The following is a 17,632-nucleotide window of genomic DNA, read 5'->3' as shown; positions in this document are numbered from 1 at the left end:
TTCATCCATTAGAACCAAAATTCATGAGAAATCATGACATGGTTAATGAGGATGATTATTCATCTAATCTCATTTTAAGTGATTTTAAATCATGACGTTAAAGCCCTAAAATATGACTTGGCTTAGGGAATAAGCATGGGTCCATCATAAGTCATTCATTGACATTTGTGGAACTTATTCCAAATGGAATATTCAGACATAATTCATTTATCATTTAACAGACTATCAACTTGTATCTAAATTTTGTCACATATGGCCCATGGTCTTAGAAGAAATTTATTCATACATATACTTTATAAGATTTCTATTAAATATGTTCCTAAAGTTTCTTATGATATCTGGACATTAAAGAAATCAAATAAAGTCTAACGTATATGTGATAGGTTCCCGCGTCACGTAGCTCATTGAAACTTTTATTGTAGCATTTTAGAGATATTAAAGATCAGTGGGAGCATTAAGTGTCTTAATAATAACTTGCAATAGTTGCAAGAGGTGGGGAGTGAAAATTTTACATTACCTTATAAGTTTGCACCTCTTGTACAAGACACCGCTCCATCATGACACTGTTCTATCATCAATACTTGTCTCCTCAAATCTAATGCTACTCTTACAAAAGTTTCATTGTTTCTTAATTGTGGGCACACTTAGATTTCTTACCTAAACTAACATAATCCTCAACAAGAGAAACTACAACAACTAACGTCATTAACTTGTTTCTCTATTAGAATTTGTTGGTCGTTTCACATTGACCCTGCGCATGCTGAGTTCCTAAAGATTTCTAAGTTCGGTGGGAGCAGTCAAAGTCCTTATCATGATTTGCAAGGAATACAAGAGGCGGGGGGAAGAGTGTCATTAAATTTCACTCCGAATTTAACTCCGATTACACCTCTTGTACACTATACTGCACCAACTCTTACAAACTTAGAATGAAAATGATAGCAACCTAACCAAGAGCTAATCCATAAAATTGAAACTTCTAATGAACCCAATAATCAACTCAGGAGGTCATCTAGGTTTAAAAGCCTACTAACTTTGATGATTACATAACCTCCCTAATTGAAGTTGAAATGGATTTTGGAAATGTTTACTGATCCTATCTCTTCAAATTAAGCCATTAGTGTAAATCAATCATATGAATGGAATAAAACAGTTTTCTAGTAAAACTGATTTTATGTGTTTGTGTAACATTTGGGATTTGATTGAATTACCTTAGAGTGTTCATAACTAAACCAAATCCTAATATAAGCGTTAAGACACTCAAAAGCATGATTGGTTGTCAAAGGTTGTTCTCAGGAAGAGATAAATTATAAAAGAATCTTTATTGCATATCTAACAAAAGATTTCTTTGAGGATCATCACTGTTCTAGTAACTTATAATAGTTTTAAGCTACATTAGATGGACATTAAAACGATTTTCCCTAATAAATGGCTGACACATTTACATGTTCATTAGATAACAACCTAAAGTTTCAAACTGAAGGTTAAAGAACACTTTATTTGTAAGCCAATAATATCCATGTATGGGTTAATGCAAACATCATAATGTGATGAAAAGCTAACGTAATTATTTTCATCAAGAATCAAGTGGATTAATGTATCTACCTCAAGATGAGTGGGAGCAACCAAAATAAACTTGTCTATATAGATGACATTCTTTGACAAGCATATGTTACATAAGTCAAAGCATTGTTAACACAAACTTTGATATAATAAAACTCAGAGATATCTCTTACGTGATTGATATCATAACATACTGAGATAGACCCAATGGGATATTAGTTTCGTTCCATAAGTTTAACATTAAATGGGTCCTTACATATGTAACAATCAATATTGCTCTCCTTTAGAGGACAATAGGATAAATGAGATTATTTATTTATGCTTCATTAATTAGAAGCCTTATGTAAGTTTAAGTCTATACTCGTTTAGATATTACTCATATTGCAACACACTAGATATGTCTAGATTAATGTGTAGCATCTAATGGAGTATTACAATATCTTTAAAAGAAACGAGAGACTACAATTTAAAGAAGAAGTGAGAATTAAAACCGGTTTATTACTCTAACTTTGAGATATTCGAAGATTATAAAATGCAGTTTCGGGTATATCTTTATGTCAGCAGACAAAACCTATTTCATGGAGGAGTCATAATGCACTGATATTAAACAACCTGAGTTATAACGACATAACTTGGTCACTAAATGTTGTTGGAAATTTAATCAGTGGACTCATAAGTTTATTAACTCCATATAATGTTTTGAAGAATTAGTGTGATAAAGTCAGCTACCATAACTCCTTGAACAGTAACAGTTCAAGAGGTGCTGCATTAAGTTTCGATACGCAATTAATTATTCGTTTATGAACGAATTGAGGAAACTAAGTTTTGTATCAAATACATTCATGATATGCTTAAGGATCCTATAACTGAAGGGCTATTACCCATAAGTCTTATTAAGAGAGCTCATAGACGGGTATTAATTAATAGTCATGCGCAATTGCATATCGTACTATGAATGACTAAGTATTAGTTAATTTTCCTCAAGTTTGATTTTGTATGTCTGTTAGAATATGTTCAACCGGTATAATGGCATATAGACAAATAAAAGTTACAAATCAAACAAAGGGCTTACGCGTATTTTGATCATGATGATTAGGTTTTAAATTAAGGCTATAGTATGATTAATGGGGGTCCTGAGTCGCATAATGATTCAACGGCTGTATTTTTCTGCTATAGTACTTGTTTAAGGCTAAAATGAGTGTTAACTCCTAATCAGGCTTATCTAATACTCATAGTAAATGATTACTCGGCTAAGTGGGAGAATGTAAGATTAAATATATTACGTATTAATATTTAATCTATAGCCATCATAATCATTTACATTATAGAGATCAAAGTATATTAGAACCTATTATTTAATTAGTTGGTAATTGTTGATGGACCATATTACCCTTAGTAACTAATTAGGTTTCCTCCTGGGTGCTTATATAAGGAGAGTTATGTGGAGGTTTAGGGGTTACTCAGATATACAATTCACACACCCCATTAGCCATAACATCATCACGAAACCTCCTCTCCATAACCGATACCCCTTTTCGGTTCTCTAAGTCCCCATCATCAGTCAGCACCCTAAGGAGGAACCAGATCAAGATGACAGGCATGTCGAACTCCATTACTGGATTCTCCTCTGCACTATCTGCTGTGACAGGTATGTTTATATTGTTTTCCTTCATGCACAAACAGAACTGAACCAACAGTAATAATACTGAAAACTCAACATTAATACCCTACCATCATTATTTTTTAAATCAATGCATCTTTCAACTTTATACACTGCTATCATTATTTTTTAAATAAATAAAAATGCATCTCTCAACTTTGTTTATTGGATTTTTTAGTTGTTAGAGCGCGTGACAACACGTCCGATATAAAATTATCTCCGTGTGACTCTCTGTCGTAATATTTGCTTGAAACATGTTCGCTTAGAGACCCTGCCGCAACGTGACGGGGGGTTAAACCTAGTTGCTATTAAAAACGAACAAAAATAAATAAGTTAAACAAAGAGAACTCGTGACGTTTTAAAAACTTTTAAATTTTTAAAAAACACACAGGTAATGAGTTTTTCATGAAAGTTTGGTCGATATTATTAACTAGTTTTACAAAACTTTTTTTTTTTTTTTTTTACCTTTCAAAAAAAAAAAAACTACAAGAGAATCTTGGATGATTGGAAGCTAAGCTCAGTGGATACCTTCAAAGAGACCTGATTTATTTCATTAGTGTCTAGGTGGTTTTGCTTTGTTTTGGCTTGTTTTTTTTGTTGTGTACTCTTATATGGCAGGTCATATAAGAGAACTGGTGTAGGCTTTTCTACTCCACTTATGCGTTATTGTTTGGTTTGGAATGAAAATTACCGGGGTAAAACTCTTTACCCAAAAAAGAGTTAATTATACGAATGAGCCTATGAGATAATGAATAATGAATTTGATATATCCAAGAAAATGTTAAGAATTGTGATATTAACGGGATAATGAATAATGAATTTGATATAATGTTTTGAATTTGATACATGTTACGTAACCGCTAAAATTTCTCTATCCCACTACTTATATTATCTTTTGTGCACAACGTAAAATTGCATTATACATCTCGCGTTTCTCAACATAACATATTATGTGTGTGATAGAGGGGGGGAATTCAAAATGAGAACTACTTGAAGAATTCATGTCGATCATTTTTTTAAATACTATTTTTTTTAATTAGGATGATTTCATGATTAAAATGCCAAAGTAACAAATTACAAACAAGTGGCAGGTAAACGGGCAACAAGTTGCGCTGCAACCCTCTTTTGAATTGCAAAACCAATCTTACTAAAGACGAAACGACCCTTAAATGGTGAGAGATTACTATTCACAACCAGTTGGACCCTGTTTAGGAATTCCACGGCATCTGGGGCTAGGGAACCAAATGTATCAAAAGCGAATAGGATAAACACATGTTGATTCTCTAAACAATCCTTCTTGTGTTTTGCAACCTTGCTTGATTCCGCCTTCAACATAGCGTGGCCAGCAACAAACCCATTATCCCTGAGTCCAACAAGAATGGACACTCCTGTAAGGTCCACACAAGCGTTTTTTCCCCTGGCCCACCCAAACACAAGAATATCAGTTGGCCGAAGAGTAGACCTCCCATCGAGCAGATCCGTCAGAAAGTTCACCGGAGCCTCCTTTTTTTGCCGAAATCCTTACCCGCTTTAAAACATCAAACATAATATCCCTTACCAAATCATGTCTGTATTTAAAACCAGGTAACTCTTTACAATGAACCGCATGCTCGCCAAAAGTATCAAAACAAACCTTGCGACAAACTGGGCAGTGCTCATCAACCGGAAACAGAGGGATCATTAGCCGGTACTTAAGAATTGCCTGGTATTCCACTGCCGACATGTGTTGGCCTAGTCCTTCAATGGGGATGACTGTCAGGAAATCCTGAGCATGAGGAGCCCGGAGACAATCGAACACTTCTTTCTAACGAGGGGATAGACTAAACTTCTCTCCCAAACTCTGGACAGTTCTACTAAATAGGGCACTCGCCAAAGCATTCTGGGCTTTAGGGGGGCGGTATCCTTATTAGAGAAACCGCCAAGATCGAAATCCGAAAGGGACATGTGCATGCAATCCAAAGCACATACATAATTAGAATCTAACCCGACAATACCTTAGTCCCGAAGAATGTGGTCCTGCAAACTCCAAGATTGCGTCCTCGAGGCCAGGAAGTATACGTAGATACATCCTCAGCCGAACATAAACCCAAACCCCCAAAACGGGTCGAAAGGGATGCAAGACTCCATTGAAGATCCCCCAAAAACGGACCCCCGCAAACCACAATATCCTCGATGGCTCTCCGAAGGCCTTTGTCAAAAACCAAAACATGTAGGATCGTTTTCGGACCCGAACGAGTCGATCAGAAGAGTTTTACTCAGTTTGAAAGGCGGAAAAAGACAAACTAAGGTCAATTCAGCACACAGATTGCTTTAACTGCCAATTTGATTGAAATGATGATGTTTTACAGCGTGACGACACTTCGGCAGCACTTCGTTGCAAAACCGGAAACTTCTTATGTGATTTCGCTTGGAATGCACTATATATAGGCATTATGATTTCGCTTGAACATGTCTCAAGCGGAATCAGAACAATTGTTAATCCAAGCGAAATCAGAACATTAACTTCAAGCGGAATTAGAACATATATGATTTCGCTTGAACATGACATGGTGTCATTTCAAGCGGAATCACAACCAATTCACACTTTCTCGTTTTTCGTGCCCTGATTTAACTAGTTCTATACAAGACTCGATACAAGACGAAGTCGACAGACGCATGCACCAACAAACTCCCCCTCGAATGTTGACGAGTCTTCAGTGTCGAGTCTTAGCATCTTCAGTCTTTATCAGTCTTTGGGCTTCTCTTGAAGTATCTGACGCTGTAAGTATCCTCAATCTTTGTCTCTTCTTCTCTATCATTACCAACAAACTCCCTTTGAACAAATACACTCCTCTTCGAATGTTGAATCTTCAAATTCATCAGCATCAGTAATCTCAGGATCAGAACCTGGCTCTTTGTCATTCAGACTCCCCCTCTTAGTAAGCTGGGATCGTAGTCTGGCTTTCACAGGTTCAAGATTGTTGCCTGGCTCTCATCCTGCTCTGGATCGAAACCTAGCTTTCAATCTTTTATCCCAAGATCACCTAGCTCTTATCCTGCACAAATCTCTACCAAACAATACATTTTCTGATGATCACTTGTGGATAAGATATCCAAACAATGATTTGACAATGTTAAACTTTGATGAACCACTTGTAAGAATACAAATTTTAATTCCAATAACTTTTCTCATTTCATATCAAAACATCTCAAACAATTTCACCCAAACCATTTATTCATCATGTTTAGCACTTGAGATTTTGAAAATCAGCTTTTCAACACCAGTTGTCGAAAATCTTTTTGAATTTTTCAAAATATATGCTAAAACACACTTAAAATCTTTTTGGGATTTTTGATAAAGAAATACAGTAAGGAAATATTTACAGACAATCTTTTTGTGAGTTTGTGCAAGAGGATCATATCAGTTCATGAGACAAATCACCAACACCATTAAGCTTGATTTCATTTTAAGTTCTAAACAATTCACCTAGATTGTCAGTATACTGGTCCACTTTAAATTTTCACACAAAGTTCAACTATTTCGAGATACGATATTAATGTTTTAAGCACTTAAACTTATTCACGTGTCCCACTACTTGAATATACTCCCATATCCAGATCCTAATATTCAGTCTTACAGGTGAATATACCATAAATGATATCTGTAAAGGGGTTAGATGCGAAACCGTGAGAGCTCAGGTCAGAACTTCCGTTCAGCAGAGAGATAACGGTTTGACTTTTGGTGTGTCCCCTTTAGAGGATCTTTTCTTCAACAGCACATGATTTACATTTTTCAATGTTTTATCATTTTTTATGTTGAGGGCGGCTCTATATTTCAAGCAAATGTAAAGTATTCTCCGGGGACTAGGCCATTGCTTCCGCAAAATCAGAAGTCCCGGGATAATACCCCATATATCACTGAGTATAAAGACCTAGTATCTTAGAAAGAAGGACTTTCAAACAAGATTTCGGGGGTTACCCATATATCCAAGAAATGTCACCCACGAGATAAGCAAGTTTGAAATTCAAGTTTATATCTCGTCACAATCTACTAAATGTGCAAAAACCTACTGGCACATCCGCAGAGAGATTGTTTATCACATTTTTGACTTTCCATATCTTTAGCGTGTTGTGATAGTCCACTGATGTACTATCATTTCCTCTTTTTAGACACCAAAACTCTTTTTTCTTCATTTTATCATGTTTTTGGCTTTTTTCAAATTTTCTAATGTTTTTGGATTTTCTAAAATTTTTACCCCCCTAAAATGCAAACACATTTAACAAAATTTGAAAACAAACTGTACAAACAAAATTGACAACTGTTGTTTCAAGCTTCTATTCGCCATCCACTTGACATAAACAATTAGAACTCCCCTTTTCAACAAACTATTTTCCCATTTAGGATTTCAAAACACTTAGGTTTGTTTTAATCAAAATGGTTTTTCCGAAAAATAAGTTTAGTTGATTTTACCATTTGTAGGTTCGGGGTAAACTCATCACATTGTTCATTTTTAACCACTTATAGGAAATCAAGTACAAGTTAATGTCCCTGATTTACCATTTTCATGTATGCACAATCCAACCTCTGTACCACTTGTATGAAGATTACATCAAGTTCAAATTAATGACCTTGACGAATCACTTTGTAAAAACCAACCTCTTACTACTTGTAAGACGAAATCACCTTTCGTGAATTTCCCAAGAAAGATGCCGATTCCTGCTCCTCGCTTACCAACCTGGGAGCTCCGGCAAGTCAGGTTTTTCTATTCAAAGAAAATATCCACCCAAGCCTGACCAGCATTGGGTGTTACCGAGTTACCAACGCTCGGTTTCTTACCTCCCATCTTCTTCTCATAGAAATCTTTAACCCCTTTGACTTTTCTATCAATCATTTTTCCAAAGATGTGTTTTACTTTGGGGTTAAAGACCTTTTCAACATCAAAAATCTTTTTGTCAGAATAAAACTGGTTTGAAATTTCAACTTTACCAATTTTCTTCTTAAAATTTTCAGCCCGAAGTAGTGGAAAATTCTCATCATCCACAGTAGGAACTGATTTTTCACCATTTTCCTCAACCTGTGGCTCCTCTACTTTTGTGGAATCAGATTCATTGCTAGAAGATAGCTCCTCTGATTTTGACCTATCAGAATCGTCGCAAGAACTATCACCAGACTTCTTAACAACCTATTTCTGGTTGTCAGATTTAGCTCTTTTCTTGTAAAATCTGTTTGAACATTCACCAATTTCAAATTTTGAATTTTTGAATAATTTTGTTCTATCAATTGGTGGTTCAAACTCAATTACTTTTTCTTTCAGTTTAGAAACTCCCTGTTTGATTTGAGTTGCCTGTGAACAATTCATGGCAATATGACCACTTTTTCCACACTTGAAACAGGTTCGAGTTATCTTCTTCTAGTCCACAGTCTGCATTTCTTCTTGCTTCATTGCAAGGAAATCTCTGTTAGACTGCTTTCTGAATATCTTTTCTTTCTCTTCTTCAGAAGATGTACCTGAAACAAATGTCATTTTTGATTTAAAATCTCGAACATATTTTTCATTTTTCTGTTTCTCTGTTGGAGTAAAACCTAAACCTTTCTTTTTGAAATTTCCGTTATGGTTTGGTTTCTTTTGATAACCAGAACCAGAACCGTAACCTTTTTTCTTGTTTCCTCTTTGTTGAATTCTTGAGGTGTATCTTTTAGGTTTATCAGTAAGATTTAAATCTTTTATTTCAGAAATATTGATTTCTGTTAGTTTGAAAACCTTTTTTATCATCTCAGTTTTGACACCTCTTATTGAAAATTCCTCATCAGAATATAATTTGTCCGAATCATTCAAAGTATATGCCACTTTAAATGTTTCATCATTCAAATTAGATTTTGATAACATGAATTCTTTATCATAAACTCTTTTGCCTTGTTTTTCATTTTGAACAGGAGTGCTGGATTCAGACTTTGACTCCGACTTTGACTCCTCAGTTTCATCGTTATCTAACACATGATCCACCACTTTCTTCATCAATTGAGATTGTTGATCAGTGTCAGACGATGTAAACGTGACATCAATACTTTCTGGCAAATTGACTGAGGACTCCAACTCCCACTGTAGGTTTGTAGCCTTTTGAACTCTTTCAGAATTTGGATTTCTGGGCAAATATCCATTTTCCAGCGGGGGTGGACACTTGTTATAACTGACACCTTGTTTCTTACCAGAATTCTTTTTGTCAGCCTTTTTCTTTGTGTCATTCTTCTTTTCAGTCTTCTTCTCAGGAGTCTTTTCTTCAGAAACTTTCTGTTTTTCAGTTACTTCATCATCCTCAAATGCCTTCATGCCTTCAACAGTTGGATAAATCTTGTCAATGACATAAGAAGTACATGAGTAACTTTTCAACTAACGATTAACTCTCCCAGCCTCAATTCTTTGCAACTCTAGTTTCTGTTCAAGAACAACACACTTCTCGATGTAGTTGTTCACAACTTTCTTCTTGATCATGAACGCTCCTTGAAGTGTCTTCATTGCTGTTGCTTGCTCTTCACTTGTGTCATTGTACATATTCATTGCTTTGTTCAGCACATCATAAGACTCCTTTAATCTATTCATGTTGTGAATCAATGAACTATTTTGTTTCTTCACTACTTCACAATTTTCACAAATTACTGGACTCTCCTTTGCAACAGCTTCTTCATCAATTTTGAAAGCTGGAACTTCCTTTACTTTTCTTCTCACCACTGGAACATCCTCATCATCACTGCTGACTTGTGTGTTTTTACCTTTTTCTTTTTCTTCTTAGCTTTCTCATCTTCACTGTCACTTTCTGCCATCATCTTCAAGTGTTGTGCCATTCTTTTTGCATAATACTCAGTACCATCATCATCACTATCTTCTTCAATACAAGCAACAAATGCTTTGTGATTTGAAGTTTTGTTAGGATCATAATCATCCCAACTAAAACCTTCCCAGTTAAAGCCTTCAGGTAACTTTTCATCATCTTGATCTATCAAACATGCTTTACCATCAGCTGGAATATATTTGTCCCAACTGAAATCCGTTGATGGCTTCTTTTCATCTTGATTCACCATACAAGCTCTCTTTGACGATTCTTCTATGACTTTTCTCCCATGTGCCACTTGCGGTTCTTGTTGATGTGATTGTTGAGCAACTTGATGGTATATTGCCTTCCGGTAATAATCATTGTTGTTGAATGGATTCTGAGCTCCACTTGCTTCGCGATTAGTGCACTCCCTCTTGAAGTGTCCTTTTTCCCTGCAACGAAAACAAGTGACCTTAGATTTATCAAAACCCAAAGTAGAAACATTAGCCTCACGAAGATCATCTCTTCCTGTGATCTGCTTAAATTTCTCAGCTCGTCTCAATACACTAGCCAAACACCATTTTATATCCATTAACTCCATCTCTTCAGCATCGATCTGATCATAATCCTCCTTAGTCAGCATTGGATTCCCGATCCGACCTGCAACAAAACTTCCATATGATTCCAACACACTTCCCAACAAAGACATATGGCTCTTTGCAATTTCTTCTGTATAATCTTGATCATCTTCAAGATTCAAAACAATGTTGCACTGAAGCTTCTTCCTATTTTTCTTTGTTGAAATGTTTGGATCAAAAGACGGATATGATGAGAAACTAGTATTGCTATTTGATCCTTTAGATGAACTTCCAGATGAACTCTTTGCATTAAAAGCAGTTTCAACTTTTGGAGAAAAATTTGTGGTTTTGTCATTCAACCCTGCTTTGTAATACAACCCAATGTCTTGTTCACCATCGAAATCTTTCATTCTCGAGATCTTTCTCTGTTCCATATCCTGAGCCTCAATCTTTTCAATGAATTTGCTAAGAGTCAGATTGTTGAAACCTTTCTTGTTTCTTAGCATCATGAGATATGTACCCTAAGTTTCGTGTGGCAATGCATCAGCTAGCTTCTCTATCAGTTCTTCATTATCTTTGTTGATGCTTACCCTTCTCAGATTTACCAACAGATTGCAGTATCTTTCGATTATCTGCTTTGTGCTCTCATTCTTTAAACCACGAAACAAATCAAACTCTTTCTTCAGAAGCGATTTCTTGTTCTTGATCATTTCTTGACTACCAACAAACTTTGATCTTAAAGCTTTCTAAATCAAATAAAAACTTCCATTATGTTGCAATAAGACCATGATGTCTTCTTTCACAGCTTGTTGTAGCAGACTTAGCATCATTTTCTAATTTTTGTATTTCTTTTTATCATCAATGCTCATATCTTTATAGGAATTTCCTCTTCATCATCATTTGTCGGACTTACATACTTTGTCTCAACGCATTCCCAAGCATCTAAATAGTTTGCTTGTACCCAGTTCTCAAACCGTCCTTCCCAACCCTTATATTCCTCAATATTCATAAGCTTTGGCGGTTTTTGCATAGTCCCCGTTTCATTTTCCAACATTGTCTGCTGAGTCACAGTCATCGGGGTAGCAAAAGCGTTATAAAATTCCTCATCCATGTTTTAGTTTTTCAAAGGTTTCAAAACTGTTCTGTTCAAGCGAAATAATTGTCCAAGCGAAATAACGGTTCAATCGAAATCACCACTTGAAGCGAAATCACAGGTTTTAAACAATGTTACTCAAGCGAAATAACAAACTCAAGCGAAATAGCACGTTTCGAGCGGAATCACATTGAACTTTCAAGCGGAACCTGGTTTTCAAGCGAAATCAACAGAATTTTCAAGCGGGATCTGATTTTCAAGCGGAATCAACCAGAATTTTCAAGCGGAATATGGATTTCAAGCGAAATCAACCCTGAAATGCTGCTGATGTCATCATTTTCTAGCTAATTTTCAAGCGGAATAACCAATTTAATCAGTTTAGATCAATTTTAATGCTGAAACTTTCAAGGCTATGTTAAAACATGATTACGCACATACTGTGAGAAATTTAGCCAATTTTAACCGTGAAAATTTTTGAATTTTGAAAAAGAAGGTGTAGAAATCAGAATTTGCAGTTGAATTGGTATGAACTCTTCCTCCTGAGCTCTGATACCACTTGTAGGATCGTTTTCGGACCCGAACGAGTCGATCAGAAGAGTTTTACTTAGTTTGAAAGGCGGAAACAGACAAACTAAGGTTAATTCAGCACACAGATTGCTTTAACTGTCTATTTGATTGAAATGATGACGTTTTACAGCGTGACGACACTTCGGCAGCACTTTGTTGCAAAACCGGAAACTTCTTATGTGATTTCGCTTGGAATGCACTATATATAGGCATTATGATTTCGCTTAAACATGTCTCAAGCGAAATCAGAACAATTGTTAATCCAAGCGGAATCAGAACGTTAACTTCATGCGGAATTAGAACATATATGATTTCGCTTGAACATGACATGGTGTCATTTCAAGCGGAATCACAACTAATTCACACTTTCTCGTTTTTCGTGCCCTGATCTAACTAGTTCTATACAAGACTCGATACAAGACGAAGTCGACAAACGCATGCACCAACAAAACAGCCTCCCCAACAAACGTGGCTTGGCACATTCTGAGGCCGAACAACAACAACTTAGCAACACCCATGCCAGAGCGCAGCAAGAGGAGCTCACATTGAGGGTCTCGCAGATGCGGAAGATAGCTCATCAGATCCATTGCACAAGATGCCCTTTTCACGGCCGACCTACTGATAAAACCCACATCCCGACTAACAACGCCCCCGAGGAGTTTGACACCTGACACTGTCCTTCCAATCCCACTAGGAAACAAACCCTTTTGCGCCTTAACTCTATTGCATGATGGCTAAAAAACTTCTGTTTTCTTAACGTTAAGTTGAAGCCCCAAACAAGGCCCCTTATTCCTGATGATTTCTAGAGATTTAGCCACCTCTTTAGCATCTCCTATAATCGTACCATCATCCAAGTACCAAGCATGGAGGAGTAACTTGCATCTATCTCATATCTGATGAATGAGGGGTTGCAAAACTAAGGCAAAGAGAAGAGGCCCCAAGGGGTCTCCCTGCTGAACCCTTGTGGTGGACCAAATATGATCGTCTCCGACATATAATCTAGCATGCTGTCCATACAGAAAATCCACCCATAAGGAAATGGACAGGCATCAAGTCCGAACTTCTGACAAAAGGGCGGTTCAATCCACCAAATTGAAAGCATTAGAGAAATCAACAGTAATCATGGCAACGACCCATTCGAGTGGAACACGTTTAAGAACCTGTTCGCACTATCGAGCACAACCTCAACCCCGCTAGGAATACCCACCCAAAATTGAAAATCACCGAGATATTTAGCCATCTCCTTCCCGACCCCCCTCATAGCCGCCTTAGAGACTAACCTCCTCCAAATTGTGCCCATAGCAATAGGCCTAATCCCGTTGTCCGGTTTAAGTAAGGGCGTGAGGGGAGCAGAAGCAACAAACTCCGCCAAGTCCCTAGGGTACCTCCCACCCAAGCACAAGTTGACCACCTCAGAGATAGCCGTAAGCACCCCGCAAGCGATCACCGACCCCTTTCCACAAAGAGCATCCAAAATGTATTGTGCCCTCAACCCATCCCTCCCACAAGAGGTCCCTTTGGGGAAAGATTTAATGCACCCAAGGATGTTATCAACTTCCACAGTAAGGGGTGGCTCCGATAGTAAGGACCCAGGCATAACCGGAGGAGGTAAGACATGATGTTTAACCACAAACTCTTTCATAGTATACTCACCAAGAGGTGCAACCCTGGAAGAACATAAAACTTTAATCGTCGCACTGAAATGGCCATCTACAACTTTTCGTAAACATTGCTTAACGTTGGTGCCCACCCTAGAATTATTAGACCCATGGGGAGGCTCATTAGGGCGTGTAACCACCTCTAATGGTTTGGAAAAAAAGTGATAGGATGAGTTCAGCAAAACTATCCCCATTGCCCCATGCTGCCAAGGCCTACTAAATACGAAGACATTGTAAGGACTTCCTATTCCCCGACCTATTCTCCTGATGGTTAGAAGGCTTGAAAATCCGCAATGTGCAACGTGGAAACAACAAAAGTCTCACCCACGCCTCAACAGACTCTAGCGCAGCCACCACCTTGCACAAAGATGCCGTTAAAGCCTGGGAAAAGGCCATGCGACAACTATGAGGGATGCATGCTCTTAACTGTTTTGATGGGAAGAGAGAAGACACGATCAAGCAGACCCACGTCCAACCCCATACCTCCAAAAGAAGCAATCTCCTTTCCAACATGTCGTGTAGGAAGCCCCACCATAAACTCCTCTGCATTTCCCCTAACCAACTTCAACTGTGCCTCCCCATCTGCATGGTGGCACCCCCGACTGAGAGCATGTAAACACATACACTCCCCACATAACCTGTGATATCCCACATCGGTTGTGAAGGGGAACTAAGGCTTCCTTATAAGGGGTTGGATACCTTCATCATCATGACGCGTTTTGAAAACCGTGAGGGGCGGACGCCGGGGGCATGCTGGCCACCAAAGCGGACAATATCATGGTGCGGTTACGTTGGGCTGTTACAGATGGTATCAGAGCCAGGGCTAGACCGATGGTGCCAGGTCCCGTGAGGACGCTGGACTCCTTAAGGGGGTGGACTATGATATCCCACATCGGTTGTGAAAGGGAACTAAGGCTTCCTTATAAGGGGCTGGATACCTTCACCATCATGACGCGTTTTGAAAACCGTGAGGGGCGGACGCCGGGGGCTTGCTGGCCGCCAAAGCGGACAATATCATGGTGCGGTTACGTTGGGCTGTTACATAACCATTGGTCGGAGACTTTAAGAACCTCACCAACTGAAACAAACAAATCCCAATCCGTAAATACGGCATCCCGCATGGCCCACTTCTTGTCATCTAAAGACAAATGAAGCTGCATGATATGGGCCACCACCTCCGGAACCCCTTAGCCCATGTTTGTCCATCAGGGCAACAATGGAAGCTTTTAAAAGGGCACAACCAGACACCCCTTGAGGAACCAACACCCACCTCCTCGGATGGAGCCCCATAAACTGTCAAAGCCCTAGACAAATAAAGAAGGCCCTATGGAGTAAAAGAAAGTGCATGAATTCTTGGAAAAAGAGGGAGCGAGCCTATATAAAAATGGAATCAAGCAACCCCCACTCTAGACCCGGGCATCAAAAATTCAAAATACAAACGAAGTTTAAGGAAAATTCGCGCTAAGATAGGGAAATAAATTCATTTCCTAATTAGGAAATTGTCGATTTACTAATTAACTCGGAGTTCTCTAAGTTACTCTGTTGAAAGAGGCCAGGGGCCTCGACCTCACTCCCCTTAGAGATACCAATATCGCCCTTCTCTTGAAATGGTGGTGGCGATATAAAACTGAGCCCACGGCGTTGTGGCGGAAACTAATTAAAGCACTACATTTTTTTCTAAAAGATCTTGTACTTATCTTCCAGTAGCTTCTAGCCTGGCTGGAACTTAGAAGGCTATTGCTAACATCCAAACACACTTCGAAGGGCTGCACATTAATGTCTGGAGCTTAATCATCGGTAAAGTGGGCAAGGGTGATGACATCAGAATGTAGATCGACACCTGGATTCTTAGGGAACCTTTAAGGGTGAGGTTTCCTAATCTTTTTTTTTCTTGAAAAATACAAGTCGTGCTCTATAAGAGATCGCGGGTCGCTCAAAAATGGCATAATGCAATGGACTTTGAGGTGGAAACGGTCGACTTTTAATCAGACAAAGAGTATGGAGTTTGCTAATTTTTTAAACCTGTTGCGACAGGTGGCTTTATCCGACAACGAAGATCAATAGAGATGGGCAATCGATCAGTCGGGTTCCTTCTCGGTTGCTTCAGTGAAAAATCACATTTTTGCTGCTGAAGCGGAGCTGACTCTTTTTGTGTGGAAGTGGAAGTCATGGGTTCCTAAGAAACTTAACATGCTCGTATAGAAAGCGGCAGAAGACAGATAGCCGACCCTTGTTGGCTTAGCAAGAAAAAATATAGCTGTAGACTCGGTGGGATGTAAGCTATGCGGTGAAGGGGATGAGAACATTGATCTTTTCTCATCTTGCTTTATCGCGTTGTCTATTTAGGATTTTATTAGTCGATGGTGCAGTATGCTGAGTATCTTTTCTTTTTTTGGTTAAAGACGTCATCATGGCACATAAGAATGTCTATGGGGATAACAAGAAAAATAAGGCGATTCAGGCGATTGTGTTTACGGCTATGTGGTGCCTATGGAAATCTAGGAACGAAGTCATCTTTGCCAACAAAAGTGTAAACATGGCAAAAATAGAAGAAGATATCAAGGAATTGGGCTATTTGTGGATTAGAAATAGATCTACGTATCAGAATATTATGTGGAGGGATTGATGTAATTCTAACTTGTAATGGTTGTGTGTTGATGGCCTTAGCGATTTGCTTTTGGCTTTTTTCTAAGAAAGGTGATGTTAAAAAAAATTAACTCTCGTATCTCATCTCTCTTTTTTTACAAGAGTCCCGAGTGATGTTTTTCAACGTTATGCACATATGTATCTATCTTAGTTTTTAGAGTTTTTACACGTCTAAACTGTAGGATCGTTGTCGGACCCGAAACGAGTCGATCAGAGGTGTTCTACTCAACATGAAAGGCGGAAACACACATGATGACTTGAATTCAACTAGATATACACATTAACTGTCGTTTATATTGATCTGAAATAGTTTTACAGTAAGACGACACTTTGACAGAGCTTCACCGTCGGAAAACCTCTAAGTAATTTCGTACCAAATGACACAAAATCAAACCTATTTATAGACTACTTAATTTCGCACGAAACATGCTTCACACGGAATCAGTTCAAACGAAATTACATATTCACATGGAATTACCTTGTAATTCCGTGCGGAATTACATGATCACACTTCAAGCGGAATTAGTCAACTCAAGCGGAATTAACTTTTTGCATGATTTCTCGATCTTCGTGCCATGAACAATGCAAGACTCGATACAAGACGAAGTGGACAGATGTATGCACCAACAGACTCCCCCTCAGATGTTGACAAGTCTTAAGTGTCGAGTCTTCAACGTCTTCAGTCTTTATCAGTCTGATTACTCTTTTTCCTTCAGTACCAACATACTCTCCTCGAACAAAAACACTTCTTCTCGGATATCTTCAGACTCCCCCTTTCGATTTGCTGGGATCGCAGCATGGCTTTCACAGGATCAGAATCGTGACCTGGCTCTATTCTCAAACTCAGAATCCAGGTTATCCTGCACATCCTCTTCCTCACAATAAATTTCACAAAATTAACATTTGACAAATCTATATATTCAAACTCCCCCTCAAATTAATCCATAATGATTTACATTTTAAACCTTCTGATGACCACTTGCAGAAAAATATTCAAACATTTTAGATTCAACAGACTCCCCCTCAAAATGATCATCATGTTCAGCACTCGGAATTTTAAAAATCAGCTCTTCAACCCCAG

This window comes from Helianthus annuus, chromosome 16 (assembly GCF_002127325.2).
Source record: "Helianthus annuus cultivar XRQ/B chromosome 16, HanXRQr2.0-SUNRISE, whole genome shotgun sequence".
Classification (NCBI taxonomy): domain Eukaryota; kingdom Viridiplantae; phylum Streptophyta; class Magnoliopsida; order Asterales; family Asteraceae; genus Helianthus; species Helianthus annuus.
Note: the sequence above shows the minus strand (reverse complement) of the source record.